This window comes from Mixophyes fleayi, chromosome 2 (genome assembly GCF_038048845.1).
Source record: "Mixophyes fleayi isolate aMixFle1 chromosome 2, aMixFle1.hap1, whole genome shotgun sequence".
In the NCBI taxonomy this organism is placed as follows: Eukaryota; Metazoa; Chordata; class Amphibia; order Anura; family Limnodynastidae; genus Mixophyes; species Mixophyes fleayi.
The window spans coordinates 170,426,303-170,438,946 of NC_134403.1; positions in this window are offsets into that span (position 1 = coordinate 170,426,303).

Sequence of the window (12,644 nt, forward strand, 5' to 3'; positions counted from 1 at the left end):
TGTGCGTTGGAACCACAACAATCGCATTGGACAATGGTTATTTGTAAGCGATAAAAATGACTTTAATAGTATAGTTTAATATCTACATTTAGGAGTAAAATAGGTCAGGACCTGGGACATAGGATTGGGTCTTTCCCTTCCTTTGGTAGAATTGTAATATGGGCCTCCAGGGAATGTTTGGAGAGTTTGGAATAGGGAGAAATTGTATTAAATGCCTGGAAGAGTAAAGGGATTAGCTGGGTTTTGAAGGTCTTAAAATAAGTTATGGTAAAACTTTTGGTGCAGGGTCTTTTACTTGAAGAAGAAATAGTCTGTTCTAATTCCTGAGGTGTAAAAGGCTGCTCCAGAGTGTCTCTATCTGCCTTTTAAAACCTTGGAAATTTAATCGAACATAAATAATCATTGATCTCCGCCGTACAACACCAACCCCCAACGCCAGATTGAAAGCCACAAATATTATACAATTTTGGGGAATATGAGTGGAAAATGGTGACTATTTTGTTTGTTTCAAAATGTGTGTGGCCACTCTCATCTTTGATGGATTGGATAAATGAAGTAAGTCTTTGGGTTTGTAGTGATAGGACAAGCATTTTGCCAGATTTATTCCCCCATTGCTAAAAGCGATTGCAACACTTTTAAAAAGAGAGCTCAATTTTATCGTTTAATAAGGGTTTTAGGAGTAAATGTATTAAGTGCCGATTTCTGCAATTTGCATTCTATCTGTCATTTTGTAGAATGTACTAAATAAATGATAAATAGAATCTGATTGGTTGCTATAGGCAACATCTCCACTTTTTCAAACTCGCAGTTTAGTAAATATATCCCCAGGAGTTTTATTAATAGTTAGATAATCCTCAATAAATGACTCTATTTGGGATTTGCAGTGAGTGTCCGGGAGTAGGTTTTTTTGTTTAGTTTCCAATTCCATTGTTTGAAAACTGGATGTGGAAAGTTAAAAGTGGTAAAAGTAGGAGCATGGTCAGACCAGGTTGCCGATCCTATCCCCACCTCTTGTAGAAGGTGTAAGTGTCTAAGAGCAAGAAAGGTATAGTCTGTCCTAGAATATACATTATGTGAGTGAGATAAAAAAAAATATAATCTGGATCAGAGGGATGAAGGAGTCTGCAGGTATCTATCAATTTTTGTTCATGAAAGATGCGTCTTACCTGAAGGTATTTTCTTTCCGAAAATCTAGGGACACTTGATGAAGAGTCATGTAGGGGATCCAAGGTCCAATTTATGTTGCGACCTACTATGATGTAGGTGGCAACATAGAGAGTCAGCATGCTCCAACATCTTCCAGTGGAATGCAAGTTGAGCTTGACTAGGGGCATAAAGATTAATAATGGAGAATTTATTAAATATTTTGTAATTTAATTAAAAGACCCCTGCCTACTTCTAATCTATAGAATGTGACCTCTGTTAAAAAACGATGATGGGCAAATAAGATAGCAACTCCTTTTGATTTACTTTCAAAATTGTTGCTATAATATAATAGGGATGTGTACCGGCCACTTTTGGTGTCTCGTGTTTTGTGTTTTGGGTTCGGATTTGCTTGATGTTTTGGGTTCGGATTTGTTTCGCAAAACACCTGTCGAAAGGTTTTGGTTCGGATTTAAGGTTTTGGATTCGGATTTATTTTGAAAAAAGCATAAAAAGTTCCAAAATCAAGTTTTTGGGCTTATTTTCACTCCTACGCTATTATTAACCTCAATAACATTCAATAACAATCATTTCCACTAATTTCCAGTCTATTCTGAACACCCTCACACCTCACAATATTGTTTTTAGTCCAAAACGTTTCACCGAGGTAGCTTTCTGGACTGCATAGTGCAGTGGTCCCGGTACCCAATTTGGTACCGCGGCCACAATATATCACCCTCAACTGGTCTGAATTCCACCAAAATGTATCTGGACTGCTTAGTGGAGTGGTCCCCACAATATAAAAAAAACACTCAACTGGTCTGAATTCCACCAAAAAAGTATCTGGACTGCGTAGTGGAGTGGTCCCCACAATATAATAAAAAATCCCTCAACTGGTCTGAATTCCACCAAAAAAGTATCTGGACTGCATAGTGGAGTGGTCCCCACAATATAATAAAAAAACCCTCAACTGGTCTGAATTCCACCAAAAAAGTATCTGGACTGCGTAGTGGAGTGGTCCCCACAATATAATAAAAAATCCCTCAACTGGTCTGAATTCCACCAAAAAAGTATCTGGACTGCGTAGTGGAGTGGTCCCCACAATATAATAAAAAAACCCTCAACTGGTCTGAATTCCACCAAAAAAGTATCTGGACTGCGTAGTGGAGTGGTCCCCACAATATAATAAAAAAAAAACAATTGTTCTGAATTCCACCAAACAAGTATCTGGACTGCGTAGTGGAGTGGTCCCCACAATATAATATAAAAACCCTCAATTGTTCTGAATTCCACCAAACAAGTATCTGGACTGCGTAGTGGAGTGGTCCCCACAATATAATAAAAAAATCCCTCAACTGGTCTGCATTCCACCAAACAAGTATCTGGACTGCGTAGTGGAGTGGCCCCGGTACCCAATTTGGTACCAGGGCCACAATATAATAATAAAACCCTCAAGTGGTCTGAATTCCAGTGCACAGATGGCGGACACCGGATGGACGTCTAAAACCAACATAGCAGTTAAGGGCGCAGTTCCTCTTTTTTGTGACTGCACAAACAATTAACGTAGTAATAGAAATGACAGTTTTGGTTTTTTTTTAAATATAGAAAGAAAGAAGGTAGTACTAGAAATGGCAGTTATTTTTTTTTTTTTAAAAAAGAGAAAGAAAGAAGGTAGTAATAGAAATGGCAGTTATTCGAATCCCCGGGAGAGTCTAAGTGGGGTGAGCCACAGAGAGATTATTTCCCTCAGTTTCTCTAACAGGTTGTCAGTGTTGTGCCTCTTCTTAAAACCTGTGATACATAACTACACACACTCGGCAAAGCTTTTACAAATTATCTGCGGCACAGGAGAGTACCACTGGACTGTACTTTAATAGCAGTACCTATTATTTTTGGGTACAGCAACAGTGAATGATCGTAGTTAGACTTTTAAATAGCAGTATAAGCTAGATTTGTTAAAATTTTTGTAATTTTTTTTTCCAATTATTTTTGGAAAATTTTTTATTATTTTTTTTTAAATTAATTTTTTATCATTTTTTTTATAAATTTAAATTTGTTTTTTTAGAACTTTTGGATAACTTGGAAATAACAATGCCCTTAGCAGAACAGACCACAGGACACAGGAAATACTGAAAGAAAGAAGGTAGCAATAGAAATGGCAGTTCCTCTTTTTTGGAACTGCACAAACAGTGATTAAAATGAAGGTGGAGCTGGTGGCATGTCACGGTCTTCTTCAGAGGACAATCTCCTGACCAGCGCTGTAGACTTGTGTCCGCCGGAAACAGAGACACAACATACGCTTTAAACCGAGGATCGAGAACGGTGGCCAGAATGTATTCCTCTGACTTTAAAAGACTGACCACCCTCGGATCCTGTAGCAAATCTTACGATAAGTGATGAACTGCTTAATACGCATAACTCAGCATTGGTGAGACTGAGTAAGGTACGTCAACAGGAGAAACAGAAACTGTACCATGATAGGCGAGCAAAAAGCTTATCTGATCTAAGATCAGGTGACCAAGTCCGTCTCCAAGATCATGAGAAAGGCATTTGGATGCAGAAAGGTATTGTGCAAGCACAAGTAGCACCAAAATCTTATATTATACGTACAGATCGTGGAACAGAAGTAAGAAGAAATCGGGTCGATTTAAGATCTCAACCCAACCATAGTGATGGCAACACGACTGAAGAATACCCTTCATCTGACATGTATGATGGACTTGATAATGGTGAACAAACCATGATGGAAGAAAGGTCCAACATGGTTGACGAAACACAGACTTTGTGTGAAAGACCCATAAGAGAAATACGCAGACCTGAGAGACTCATTGAAACGTGTTAGATGATGTTCTTAATGTTATATCGTTGAATTGTTATACTGAAGGATACAGGGCTTATCTTTAAAGAAAAGAAGATGTGATGTTATTGCATTAGATATGCTTAATGTTTGTAGACACTCCCTTATATGTTTAAGCTTGAATCTTTAGTGATGGTCCCTAAGACCATGGGGAATGCTGGGAAGTGGGTGTGGGCAGTGTGCAATGTACCCAGAGTCTGCAAATGGCTGAATAAAGAGCTCAGCAGTGCCCACCCATGCTTCAGTGTCCTGATGAACTGATTTACAAGTATATTAACAAAACATGGTGTCAGAAGAAGTTTTAACTGGACTGCTAGAGCTCAGAGTGTGAAAGGATCCTGCAGAAGTCTGTAAAGCTGTGACACGCAGTTTCTGAATATCTGCCTTGTGCTCTGGTCACATCAAACAGTGAGTAACTATGGATAGGCTGTCTCCTCCAGCAGGCATGCTCATGTCTGGCAACTTGTCTGAAAACTGGAAAAGATTTAAACAAAGGTTTAATATATATCTTGCTGCATGTGGAGCTGATGCAATGGAGGATAAAACAAAGTCATCCATCTTCCTCCATGTGATAGGAGAGGATGTGCTGGACATTTATAACAGTTTTCAGTTTGCTGAAGGGCAGAATATGGTGCTATCTTCTATAATGCAAAAGTTTGAAGATTACTTTGTGCCAAGGAAAAATGTGACATATGAAAGATATAAGTTTTTCCCCTGTGATCAGAAGTCTGGAGAAGGATTTGATCAGTATGTTACAGAACTGCAATCACTCAGCAAAACCTGTGAGTTTGGTGATTTAAAGGACTCACTGATTAGAGATCGTATTGTCTGTGGAATACCTGATAATGGACTCAGAGAAAGATTGCTGAGAGAGCAAGACCTAACACTAGACAAGGCAATGACTATGTGCAGATCTGCAGAAATGACCAGACTGCAAGCCAAACAGTTACACAAGGAATCTGATACTACTGTACATGTGGTGAAGAAAACAGAGCCAAGCAAACCACCATTCTCTAAAATGAAGCAGTCTAAAATGCAATCTAATAGGAAAATCTGCAGTAGATGTGGAAATACTCACAATCCTAAAATGTGCCCTGCTTATGGTAAAACCTGCATGAAATGTGGTGGACTTAATCACTTTGCCAAATGCTGTAGAACCAATAGTGAAACAAACAAAGTGCATGCCGTTGAACAAACTACGTCTGAAGATTTTTTTTGAATTGTATTGAACTTTGCAGTACAGACAAGAAAGAATGGATTGTTCCTTTAACAGTGAACTAGATTGTCATTCCCTTTAAGCTTGATACTGGTGCGCAGGTGAATTTGATATCGTTTCAAGACTATAAGACTTTTAGAGTGAAACCTAAAATTCATCCAGCCAATGTGAAAGTTATAGGCTACACTGGGGAGGAAATTCCTGTGAAAGGTACATGCCTAGTGACCCTGAGCTACAAAGGACAAAAGTTCAAAACATCTCTACTGATTGTGGATAAAGATGTACAACCGATTCTAGGATTAAGTTCATGTGAGAAGCTTAACTTGATAAAGAAAGTTTTCATGGTGACATCACAAGTAGAAGATGAATGCAAATCAGTGTTTACAGAATACAGAGACATGTTTGAAGGTTTAGGTTGTCTGCATGGCGAGCATAAGATAAATCTAGACACGCAAGTTCCTCCAGTGATACACCCCTGTAGAAAAGTGCCATTTGCGCTGAGAGAAAAACTAAAACAGGAGTTAAACCGCATGGAAGCTTTGGGTGTGATACAGAAAGTTGATGAGCCTACTGAATGGGTGAGCTCCTTAGTAATTGTTGAAAAGAAAAATGGACAACTCAGAATATGTCTGGATCCAAGAGATTTAAATAAGGCTATTAAAAGAGAACATTTCAAACTACCAACCAGAGATGAAATCATGTCACAATTTGCGGGAGCAAAATGGTTCAGTAAATTGGATGCATCTTCAGGATTCTGGCAAATGAAGCTAGATGAAGCCAGCTCAATGCTGTGTACATTTAATACCCCAGAAGGTCGATACAGATTCCTTCGACTACCATATAGGATATTGTCTGCTCCAGAAGTATATCACAAAAGGATACACATGATTTTTGAACACATTCCAGGTGTTGAAACAGTGATGGATGACATTATTGTCTGAGGATCTACAAAAGAAGAACATGATTCTAGACTGAGACAAGTAATGGAACTTATCAAGAAGGTGAATCTAAAGCTGAACAAGGACAAATGTGAATTTGGTGTGAAAACACTTACCTTTATAGGTGACGTGGTCTCGGAGAAAGGTGGGAAGCCTGACCCGAGGAAAATATCAGCCATAATAAACATGGAACGTCCTAACAACAAAGACGACGTGAGAAGATTCCTAGGAATGATTACTTACTTAGGAAAGTTTATTTCTCAACTCTCCGAACAAACAGCACCTCTAAGATGGTTGTTGGACAAAAATAATGAGTGGATGTGGTCACATGAACAAGAAGAAAGTTGGCAAAACTTGAAACGGACCATCACAGAGCAACCGGTACTAAGATTCTTTGATCCTACAAAAAGAATAAGAATTTCAGCAGATGCCTCGCAATTTGGCCTAGGCTCAGTGTTGTTACAAGAACATGAGGATACATGGCAACCGGTAATCTATGCATCAAGAGCATTGACAAGTGCTGAAACAAGAAATGCTCAGATAGAAAAAGAACTTCTAGCAATCACATATGCATGTGAGCGATTTCATCAATTTGTGTATGGTCAAGCGTTTACAGTGGAAACTGACCACAAGCCATTGGTAGCTATCATGGCTAAATCGTTACATGACTGTCCCATGAGAATTCAACGAATGCTTATAAGACTACAGAAATATGATGTCCAATTGCTGTACTGTCCTGGTAAATACATGTACATTGCTGACACACTTTCCCGTGCTGTGAACAAAAGTGAAGGTTCGAAAGTCTGATGGATAAAGAGATAGACGCATATGTTAATTTGATTGTAGCTTCTCTACCTGTGTCTCTTGCAAGACAAGAACAGATAAGAAAAGAAACATAGACAGACATCACAATGAAAGTGTTACAAGACATCATTCTGAAAGGATGGCCAGCAGAAAAAAATGCGTGCCCACTGTCTATTCATGATTATTGGATGTACCGCACTGACCTTACGGTTGTCAATGGTATTATTTACAAAGGCAATAGAATTATTATACCTGCACGACTAAGAAAGATTATGCTGTGCAATATACATGAAGGCCACTTAGGAGAAGAGAAATATAAACGGAGGGCGCGTGAAGTGATGTATTGGCCAAGAATGAACCAGGACATAGCACAGACAACAGCTACATGTGAACTGTGTCTTATGTACAGACCAAAGCAACAAGTCGAGGCACTGAGTCCTCATGCAGTGCCAGAGAGACCATACCAGAAGGTAGGCGCAGATTTGTTTGATTGTATTGGAAAAACGCACATTGTCGTGACTGATTATTATTCTAATTACCCTGAGGTGCAGACTCTACCTACAAATACTAGTAAAGCCGTAATCAGTTGCATGAAGTCAATCTTTGCAAGGCATGGTGTTCCTATGGAAGTGTTCACTGACAATGGACCTCAGTTTTCCAGCGCTGAATTTAGACAATTTGCTGAAGAGTGGGAATTTGTCCATGCAACATCGAGTCCCCACTATCCACAGTCAAATGGGTTGGTGGAAAGTTCAGTAAAAACTGTAAAGAGTCTTATGAAAAAAGCACAAGACGGCAAAGAAGATTTCTACAAAAGTCTTTTAATCTACCGCAGTACACCTCTACAGAATTGCCTTCTCCTGCACAAATGCTGATGGGAAGGAGGATTAGAGCAAATCTTACGATAAGTGATGAACTGCTTAATACGCATAACTCAGCATTGGTGAGACTGAGTAAGGTACGTCAACAGGAGAAACAGAAACTGTACCATGATAGGCGAGCAAAAAGCTTATCTGATCTAAGATCAGGTGACCAAGTCCGTCTCCGAGATCATGAGAAAGGCATTTGGATGCAGAAAGGTATTGTGCAAGCACAAGTAGCACCAAGATCTTATATTGTATGTACAGATCGTGGAACAGAAGTAAGAAGAAATCGGGTCGATTTAAGATCTCAACCCAACCATAGTGATGGCAACACGACTGAAGAATACCCTTCATCTGACATGTATGATGGACTTGATAATGGTGAACAAACCATGATGGAAGAAAGGTCCAACATGGTTGACGAAACACAGACTTTGTGTGAAAGACCCATAAGAGAAATACGCAGACCTGAGAGACTCATTGAAACGTGTTAGATGATGTTCTTAATGTTATATCGTTGAATTGTTATACTGAAGGATACAGGGCTTATCTTTAAAGAAAAGAAGATGTGATGTTATTGCATTAGATATGCTTAATGTTTGTAGACACTCCCTTATATGTTTAAGCTTGAATCTTTAGTGATGGTCCCTAAGACCATGGGGAATGCTGGGAAGTGGGTGTGGGCAGTGTGCAATGTACCCGGAGTCTGCAAATGGCTGAATAAAGAGCTCAGCAGTGCCCACCCATGCTTCAGTGTCCTGATGAACTGATTTACAAGTATATTAACAAAACACCCCCCGCCCTACACTTGTAGTTGAATATAAAAAAACCAGCCTGCATAGACTGTAGAACTAGAAATTCAAATATACAAAGAAATGGACAAAGGCAGTTTGGTATCTGTCTGCATCAGATCCCCTCTCCACTAGGAGTAAAATAGAAAACTATTCAGCCGTTAAATAATCTAGAATATAAATAGAAATTGAGAAAGGCAATTTGGTATCTGTCTGCATCATAATCATCAACATCCTCCTCAGCGCCAGCTACATCAATATCCTCCTCCCGGTGTACAACATTCACACCTTCATTAGCCAAATCTGTAACTGGACTGTGTGTGATCCTTCCAGCATATGCAGAGGGCGTGCTGCAAATGGTGGAATGAGACACCTCTTCCCGTACAGTGATGGGAAGGTCAGGCTTCGCAACCACCAACACCCTCGGACTCGCCTTGGGGATTTGTGATAATTTCTCTTTAGAAGGCAGAGTTGTTTGCTGTGTTGTTGCTGACAGCATAACTCTCTTAAATTTTTTGTAGGGGGGGGGAGGAGGGCTTAGTTCCTTGGGTGAAGCTGAACCACTAGTCATGAACACGGGCCAGGGCCTAATCTGTTCCTTGCCACTGCATGTCGTAGATGGCACATTGGCAACTTTATGTTTCTCCTCAGATGATTTTAAGTTTCTCTTTTTGCTACTTTTACTGAACTTGGGCTTTTTGGATTTTACATGCCCTGTACTAGGAGATTGGGCATCAGGCTTGCCAGACGACGTTGATGGCATTTCATCGTATATGTCATGACTAGTGGCAGCAGCTTCAGCATTAGGAGGAAGTGGGTCTTGATCTTTCCCTACTTTATCCTCCAAATTTTTGTTCTGCTTTATATGTAGCACAAGAGAGTGTACCCCGAAGCCACACACACTCGGCAAAGCCTTTAAAAATTCTATGCTGCACAGGAGAGTACCACTGGACTGGAGTTATACAGCAGTACCACTGGACTTATACTGCAGAATCAGTGAAATTTGTAATATGGCAGTAACAACAATGGACTTATACTGCAGAATGAGTGAACTTTGTAATATTGCAGTACCACTGGACTTATACTGCAGAATCAGTGAAATTTGTAATATGGCAGTAACAACAATGGACTTATACTGCAGAATGAGTGAACTTTGTAATATTGCAGTACCAATGGACTTATACTGCAGAATGAGTGAACTTTGTAATATAGCAGTACCAATGGACTTATACTGCAAAATCAGTGAACTTTGTAATATAGCAGTACCAATGGACTTATACTGCAGGATTGTTTTGGGATATTTTTATTTTTTTATAATTACTTTTTTTGTTATTTTTTTTATAACTTTTTTGAATTTTTTTATAATTTGGGAATAATGGGGAAATAACAATGCCCCTAGAAGGACAGAGCACAGGACACAGCACCACTGGACTGAACAGGACACAGCACAGGACCCAGCAGCACCACTGAACTCAGAAGGACAGAGCACAGGACACAGCACCACTGGACTGAACAGGACACAGCACAGGACCCAGCAGCACCACTGAACTCAGAAGGACAGAGCACAGGACACAGCACCACTGGACTGAGCAGAACACAGAGCACAGCACAGCACAGACCTGAACAGCACGAGATATAGCAGGACAGAGGACCACCTAACACACCCTCCCTCTACCCTGATCAATGCCTGAGTGAAAATGGCGGCGACTAGCGGTGAATTTATAGGATCCAAGTATCGTGAGATCCGACAGCGGGATTATGACTCAGAGCCTCGCTTTAAGTTTTGCAATTGGCGGGAATACCCGGATCTGTCTCGGATCCGGCTCGGATCCGCAACGTTCGGGTGGGCTTGGATTTCAGAAATCCGAGTGCGCTCATCTCTATAATATACATGGGGCAAATAGGGACTTTTTAGAGTAGGAGATTGGGGGTTATGTCGAAAATGTATCTTCTGTATCAGGGCGACATCAACAGTATCTGTTCGGAGTGTTCTAAGTGCTTTAGAATGTTTTTATGGGTGTTCAATCCATTAAAATTAATAGAACAGATGCAAAGTTTATCAACTGGGTAAGTCATCCTGCATCTACAACAGAGATTATTTTCCAATTATGGATAAATTGCCAAAAAAAGATCTGACCTTCAAGGGATTGGAAAGATCGAGATAGAGAAGGGAGGAAGAAGAATGAATTGTAAAGCAAAGAGTAATATAGAAAGAGGAAAAAGAACAATAACATTGAATATAAACTGGTCACACCACAAAAAAGAAAACAAGTGTGACCAAAGAGGGTGTATATATACACATGGTAGGGGTTATTGGGAAACAATGACCAAGGCAATCTAGAAGTAGTTTGATTAATGCTTTAAATAATTAAATTAATAACATGTAGAGTCTCAATAAAAAATATTTAAACATGTAGAGTTTGATAAGGTGAGCAAATTAACCAGTTGGGTCATTCTGCTAAGTTTTAGTGTAGAAATCTATTCATAAATGTTGGAAGGAACTTATATAAAGGGTATAGTTAATTAACATTATTGTAATAAGCGTTAGGATAACTCTAATTTTAAAAGGTATTTCAACATCAAAACCAAAAGTTAGAATGATCATATAGATCATATTCCATTGTATGTAAAACTGTTAGTTTATATCTCCATGTTTTGGTATACTGTCACCTCCTGTATATAGAGGTGAAGGAATGTCTCAGTAATGTGTATATAGGAATTATCTAGTCATGGATTTCCTTGGCAGTGCGGATTCACCTCCTTTCTCATTTTTATCCTAGGACGTTGAACTGTACTCCAATGGGTTTTTCCCAGGTGGAAGTGGTATAGTCTCTATTTGAGAGTGGGGATTTGTCCAGTTTGGGAGATCAATCTGATAAGGAAAAAATATTTTTTTATCAAATCTTAGACAGAGCCAGAGTGGTGCAAACTTGGTCTAGGCTTGACAGTATTCTGAATATATAAGATATACCATCTTGAATTACTTGAGTTTGAAAAGGAAAACCCCAACAATATTTCAATTGTGCGTAGTTCATCTGTCGGGAGTTGTAAAGCTTTTCGTTATTGTAGGGTATACTAGGAGAGGTCATGGAAAATTTGGATGGAATTGCCATTGAATTTAATCTTGTCTTGTGTATGCAGCTTCCTCAGGACATCTTCTTTTTTTTAGTATAATAATGGAAGTAGCATATCACATTGTGAGGTTTGTCCGTTGGTAGTCCACACGGTTTTAGGGCTATGTGTTCTATCAAAGGTAATTAGAGACTGGCCTAGAATTTTATTGAAGATTTTAGTGAAAGCATCAATCAGATCCATTGAAGGAATGTCCTCAGGAAGTCTACACACCCTTATGTTATTTAGCCATCTCCTATTGTCCAAGTCAACTCATTTACATTTTAAGGATCGTAATACAGAATCTTGAGAATATACTACAATCCGAAGACTGGGGAGAAGGTTTTCTGTGGCCTCTACCTTTTCTTCCAATATGATGACTCTATTCGTAATTTGCAGAAAGTGACCTTTAATTTCAACCAATTCTTGACAAACAGTACCTTCTAAGTCTTGTTTATTGGAAAGGGTTTTCAGGTATGCAAGATGTCTCGCATTTCATTGCTTGTAGAAGTGAATGGGGAGGTCTCTATAAAAGCAGGTGATATGAAACCATCCGGTGAAGAAGGTAGTGAAGAAGAGATTGCAGGATGATTGTATGAGTCCTTTGGGAGTCATATAGTGTGAGTTACACAAATCCAATTTCCTCCCCTGACACTGTCTCAGAAATAAATACATCTCCTATACCAAAATACAACACAATATAAAAAAATCACAATATTTGCAATTACATAAATTAGCGCCCTGCACTATTAATTTAAATAAATGTATACAATAAGTTATTTATAAGTGATCCAGCCACACTCATCCCCTCCTTTTCCATGAGGGCAAACAGCGAGTCATGTCCCCACGGTTTGGTCCCTGGTTTCACAGTCTCTTGAGATTACAGGAGGTGATCTAGGAGATTTCCTGCCAAGATAGTCC